The sequence below is a fragment of the Rattus rattus genome, chromosome 6 (genome assembly GCF_011064425.1).
Source record: "Rattus rattus isolate New Zealand chromosome 6, Rrattus_CSIRO_v1, whole genome shotgun sequence".
NCBI lineage: Eukaryota > Metazoa > Chordata > Mammalia > Rodentia > Muridae > Rattus > Rattus rattus.
In genome coordinates this window covers 34,912,915-34,919,347 of record NC_046159.1, presented here as the reverse complement: position 1 = coordinate 34,919,347, position 6,433 = coordinate 34,912,915, and the positions used below count along the sequence as shown (strand labels likewise).

General features: G+C 40.5%; 1 non-coding gene across 1 annotated transcript; it reads left to right on the top strand.

Annotated features, from left to right (window-relative positions):
• Positions 1 to 1,744: 1,744 nt before the first annotated feature.
• On the top strand, positions 1,745 to 1,849 carry LOC116904825. Its single transcript, XR_004388474.1, has one exon. It is a non-coding gene; the product is annotated as a U6 spliceosomal RNA (small nuclear RNA).
• The last annotated feature ends 4,584 nt before the right edge of the window (positions 1,850 to 6,433 follow it).

Below are 6,433 nucleotides of genomic sequence, written 5' to 3'. Positions count from 1 at the left end.
CTGGGGAAAATAAAATGGGTTTGCAAAAGTATCTGGGTTGAGAGAGAGTTCTGTGTCAATCAAATGCTTGCCAAGCAAGTATCAGAACCTGAGTTGGCTTCCCAATACCCACATGAAAAAGCCAAGCAAGGTAGGATCCCAGAACTGGAGAGGCAGACACAGGAGTATCCCTGCAACTCACAGGCCAGATACCCCAGCCAACGAAATGAGTCCCTGGTTCTAGTGGGGAGACTCTCTCTCTCTCTCTCTCTCTCTCTCTCTCTCTCTCTCACACACACACACACACACACACACACACACACACACACACACACACACTCACAATCCCAAAGCAAAATACAGGATGGCACCCACTGAAGAAGATACCTGAAGTTTAGTTCTGGCCTCTACTCCTAAAGATTCTACAAAACTGACTGATTCAAACTTTATGATTGTTGAGTCAGAATGTTGCAAGTCCAGAACCGTATTACATTGTTTTTTTCTTTCTTTCTTCCTTTCTTCCTTCCTTCCTTCCTTCCTTTCTTTTTTGTTTGTTTTGTCAAAGTGTTTATTACAATAGAGACAAACTAGGACATTCTCATCTTTTTCCACTTTTTTCATTTATTTTGCCTCTTCTCTCTTATACCATATCCATTTAGATCTTCTTTCTCACTCCCCACCAATTGTTCCTTTCTGCTTGATTGTATTCTATGAATGTTCCAAGTCAAACACAAATCTAGAGATTTGATGTTATAATCCACATATGAGTAAGAACCTGCAATGTTTGTTTTTCTGGCTCTGAGTATTACAATCAGTATAATGTAATTTACTTCCATTCACTTAGTTTCATTTTTTATAATGGAATAAATTTATATTATACAATATTTCCATTATGCATTCATCAGTTGATAGACAGGCTAATTTCATATTCCGGATACTGCGAATAGAGCACCTATCAACATAGATGTGGGTGTGCTCCTATATTAGGAAATAGTGTTTGGGAATGTGTCTGAGTGGTAGACCTGGGTCATATGGTAGGTCTGATTCTAGTTTTCTTAAGAAACCGTTACACTGATTTTGACAATGGTTACATATATTAGCACTTGTGTCAGCATTGGGGAAAAATATCCCCTTCCCTGAATTTTCAAGTTTGTACTTCCATCAGCATTGGGGAAGGCACCCCCTTCCCTGCATCCCAAGCAACAATTGTTATCTATACCTATACCTATACCTATACCTATACCTATACCTATACCTATACCTATACCTATACCTATACCTATACCTATACCTATACCTATACCTATACCTATATCTATATCTATATCTATATCTATCTATACATATGATATTTTTATTTACATTTCAAATGCTATCCCCTCTCCCAGTTTCCCATCAATAAACCCCTATCCCATCACCCCTCTCCCTTCTTCTATGAGGATGTTCCCCCACCCATCCACTCACCCCTTCTTGCCTCCCCACCCTGACATTCCCTTACACTGTGGGGGTCCAGCCTTGGCAGGACCAAGGGCTTCTCCTCCCATTGGTGCCCAACAAGACCATCCTCTGCTACACATGCAGCTGGAGCCATGGCTCTGTCCATGTGTACTCTTTGGATAGTGGTTTAGTCCCTGGGAGCTCTGGTTGGTTGGTATTGCTGTTCTTATGGGGTTGTAAACCCCTTCACTCCTTCAATCCTTTCTCTAACTCCTCCATTGGGAGCCCGTTCTCAGTCAATGGTTGTTTATGAATGGCCTCTGTATTTGTGCTCACTTTGGCAGCACATATACTAAAATTGTAATGATACAGAGAAGATTAGCATGGCCCCTGTGCAAGGAGGAGGGAATTTCAAGTCCCAGGATATGCATTAAATAAGACTCAGAGACCTTTGATAATAGAATCAATGCTAAGTGTATTCTGAACAAATAGAATGGTGAGTTTGGAGTACAGGTATACTAGATGGCCTGGGAGACTGTGCTCTTCCTGCACCAGTACTCCGACAATGGGGAACAGGGCTTATGATATGCCTTAGGACTGTGAATAGAGTCTTTCCATGAGCTCCAGAAGCTCACCAGCCTTTTACTTTCTTTTAGGATGGTCTCTTTTTTTCTGTCCTGTAGAAATGAAAATAATTTTCCTTGATTTCAATACTTAGAGGCTCTCCAATTCATCATTATGAGTAAGGGTCTTATTTCTTAACAATGTTACAACATTGTTGTTCTCAAACTTGAGTGGTCATTAGTTATCCCCTGAGCATCAGGCTAGAACACTGAATCTGAGCAGCACTCCCACAGTGCCTTATTCAGCAGAAGTAGGCCAAGTTCTGAGAATTTACAGCACCGTGTTCCCGTGTTCCCACACAATGCTAATGAGGCTGGTCCGTGGAATGCACAATGAAAGACCTTGGTCTAATCTAATCAGCACAGTTCTTGAATGTTGTCGATTTGAAGCTGAGTCCCTTGAAGTCTCTGTCTTGTTTAATAAAGGTATGGGGGTTTCGTATCAAGAGATTGTTTATTATAATTCAATTTTTCAGCTTGTTCCTTTGCGGGGGGAAATAAGGAAAAGAGGTATCAACATTGACTTTCCCTTTCTCAAGGTGCCACTGTATAATGAGAGCAATGTATGTTATTCAGAGTACAGTAGGACCAACACAATGTAGGAAGGCCCTTTTTGCTGGTGCCTGATTTCTGTCTGTTTGCTTTTGAGATAGAGTCTCACAATGTAAGTCAAGTTGGCTATAAATATTTGACCCCCTTGCCTCTGTCTCTAGAGGCGAAGCTTCCAGGAGTATGTCACCGCATCTGCCTATGCCCCTCACCCCACTCACACACTATTTTTCCCCCTTTTCTTAATCCCATGGAGGGTATATGCTAGTATGTGAATGTCTGGTCAGTTTTCATTGTCAACTTGACACACTCTGGGAGGGGAAAAATTGCCTTGATCAAATAGCTTTTGTGGGCATGTCTATGAGGCATTGGCTGATTTTTCAAATTATGTAGAAGACCCAGCCCATTGTGGTGGTACCATTCCTTCCCAGGTGTTCCTCAGTTACATAAGAAGATGAGCTGAATATGAGCAAAATAATAAACCAGTAGACAAAATTATTGAGTTCCTAGCTTGTCTTGAGTTCCCATCCTGTTTTTCCTCAGGGTAAAGGGGAAATAAACACTTTTCTTCATGTTGCTTTGGGTCAAGTGCTTTTATCCCAGAGACCAAACAAAATTAGAGCAGTTCAAGAATTCTTCCTAGACATTGCTTCTAGGGATCCTGAAAATATCTCAAAGGGCCAAAAAGTTCACCTCACCTCGGGGTGGTGATGGAAAAGACATAATCACCTTGAAATCAATAGAAAAGGTTTCCCTTTCAGCAGAGATGGACAGAGGGACTCTCTTTTGTCTACGAGCATTTTTCTTACTCTACCCAAGAACTCTCTTGTCTTATCTGAAGTAGTATCATGAGTCAGGATGGGAAAGAAAAGATATGCAGCAGGTTCAGTTAAAGAAGGGAGTAGAGTCTGAGGGCAAAAACTACAGAATTCCTGTTTAGATTAAAATATCCTCTGAAAGTCTGTGCACTCAAAGCTGATGGGAGGTGGATCACCGTGGATGGGGCTTTGGTGGTCATTGTCCAACCCTCTGTACAAAAATAAATTCCTTGAGGATGTGAAATATAAGGCAGGTAGCTCCCATTACCACAGAGCAAAACACAGTGTCTTGTTGACCTTGCCACAATAAACTATAGTTCCTAAAAGTACAAGCTTCAAATAAATCCCTCCCTTCAAAAGTTGTTTCTGTCAAGCATCATGTGTCAATGATGCAAGCAACAGACAAACAAACAAAAAAAATCTAACATATACAACCCTGAAAAAGCATCTGTGAAGGAGCAGCCAGAGATCACTGGTCCATTCCAGGACAGGCTAATCACATCAGAGAGTAGTCCCTTCTCACAGAGACCACGGTGGGGCTGCAGTGGAGTGATTGCAATGTTGTTGAAAGGGCTGCAGAATGAAGACTATCTCTGGGATGGGAAACATGGGGGGACGTATTATCAAGGCTAAAGGTAACACAGAAATACCTCACCAAGAAACTGGAGGTCATAAGAAAGATTACACATAGCCTAAACTCCCAGCCAGACTGACAGAAAACCTCACATTAATGACTTGTGTTCAACTCTATTCCCAGCTCTCAATAAAGGGAACATATCTGACTTTCAGCAGAAAATTACAAGGTATAACAAATGGCAAGAGAGAAACACACTCTTAAGGGACAAAGAGATCACTAATATATTTAGGGGCAACTCAGATACAGGAATTTAGCAACTGGCTGCTTTTTCTATCATTCTCAATAACATAGAGCATTTAATAAGTGCTTTGTCTGCAAGTATCAATGTGACCGGGACTTTTTATCTCATATTGTAATAATGTGACACATTATCTCAACTGATTCTCAAAAGATAAACAAACATCAAATTTAGAAAGTAATTCTCTTGGTCATGCTAACTACTCATTTCTTTTTGTTTGTATCTGCTAGTTTAACCAAGAATTCTTGTTAGATCTATGTTCCCTTGAGACAGGAAGCAATAGTTTTGATTCTTTGCTTGAAATTTGGGGACTGAACCCAGGGTCTTACACATGCTAGGGAAACCCTGAACCACTGAGCTATAACCCAAACCTTTCTTCTCTCTTTTCAGCTGATTTACTATTTCTAATATTTTCATCAAAAAATGAGTTGACAGTGTCCTCTCGAGTCTTTTTTCCCCTGAAAACATTGGAGTGTGATTGGTATTGTTTCTTTCATAAATGTTTGTTAGGACTCACCAAAGAAAACATCTGGTCCTACACTTTTTCTCATGTAGAGATAAACAGACTTTCTATTTCCCTCTTGAGACCTGTTTGTTCATTTGTGTCTTTTTAGGAATCCCCCTACTTTGTCTAAACCAATTTGTCACTGTCATGATTTAACAGCATTATCTTGTTGGGAATAATGCCCAAAACTAGTGCTCTGGTTTGCATCATCTCTTCACTAAAAAATAAAACAAACAAACAAACAAACAAAGACCAATTATTGTGTGTGTGTGAATATTATAATATTATGTAAATATGAGACCTCAAGGTCAAGATCAGTAGGCAGTGGGGAATCACCTGGGAAGTGTTAGAAATATTTCAAGTTCATACAGCATTAGTGCTCTGGACTGGGTGAAACATCATTCCATTCAGCTTTGGATATTATAAATGCGAAGCCATTTGGAGACTAGATCAGTTTGTTTTTCACTCAAAACATAAACAGTGCAAGCAACCTGTCAGAAAGAGGTAACAAACAGGTTGACATATTTCTACACAGAATTTTTAAAAAGTTGCTGAAAACATGACAATTGAGCCTAGAGAGAATCCTGGAGTAAAAGGCAGATCTATGAACAACGCACAGGTACCAGTCCTGTGGAGAATTCTAGCAGCATTTCTCTTTCCATGACTAATAGTCAAATTGTAGGCTTTTTCACTAAACTTATTTTGAATAACTTATGCCCTCCATGGAATGTCCCACACATAGGACAAGAATACTTGAAACTAAATAGTATTTGGAACATGGAGAATGTTATTGTTTAAACCTACTCTTTATTTTCGGAATGCTTTCATTCCTGGAGCTGGGAGTGAGAGGGGGAGTGACTCTTTCCTGAAAGCTAGGGATCCAAAACTATACTTTACACTGTAGACTACAGCAGCCCAAGGAACCCTTTGCAGAGCCCTCTACTTCAGGATTCTGGAAAAAAATAATCCCATACCAGTTACTATGAAAAGCAGAGTGGAAATTAGGAAGAGGTCATAGGTGGGTGGGTATAGTAGGTGAGTGGATGGATGGATGGTTGAGGGTTCTGGTTCTTTGGAGGAACTTCTGGTAGTTGATGGCTAGTGAAAAAAAGTCATTCTTTGAGATGTGACTGTTGGTAGATTGCTTACGCCTCAGTGGATGGCCATACACTCATGCTTGTATGAGTCATCACTAATTGGATTCAGTAAGCTATTAGTAGTAATTTTATCAAAAGGACATGAAGTGACCCAACACACTAGACTTAAGAAAGAATGAAATTCCTTCATCTGGAGAAAACCTACCATCGTGGTGGTGGTCATGGCCCCATTGATCTTCAACTGACCCTGACCCTCTAGTCCAAACTTGTGTGTCAAAGGACTGACAGAGGACCCCTGACTCTCTCTGCAGCTTTAGCTCAGACCAATCACTATAGTGACACACTATACCCAAAGTGGCATCCATCTGACCACCTGTTTTTGTTTTTTTTCTTGTTTGCTTGTTTTCAATTACAGTTCATCTAACTACCCATCTGGACCTGATCCTTGTCTTGGCTGTGGAGCTTCCAAGTTCCCACACTTCACTCCAGTAGCTCAACTCTGTATCTACAGCTTGACTTTGCAGCAACAGCAGAGACAGAATGAGGAACA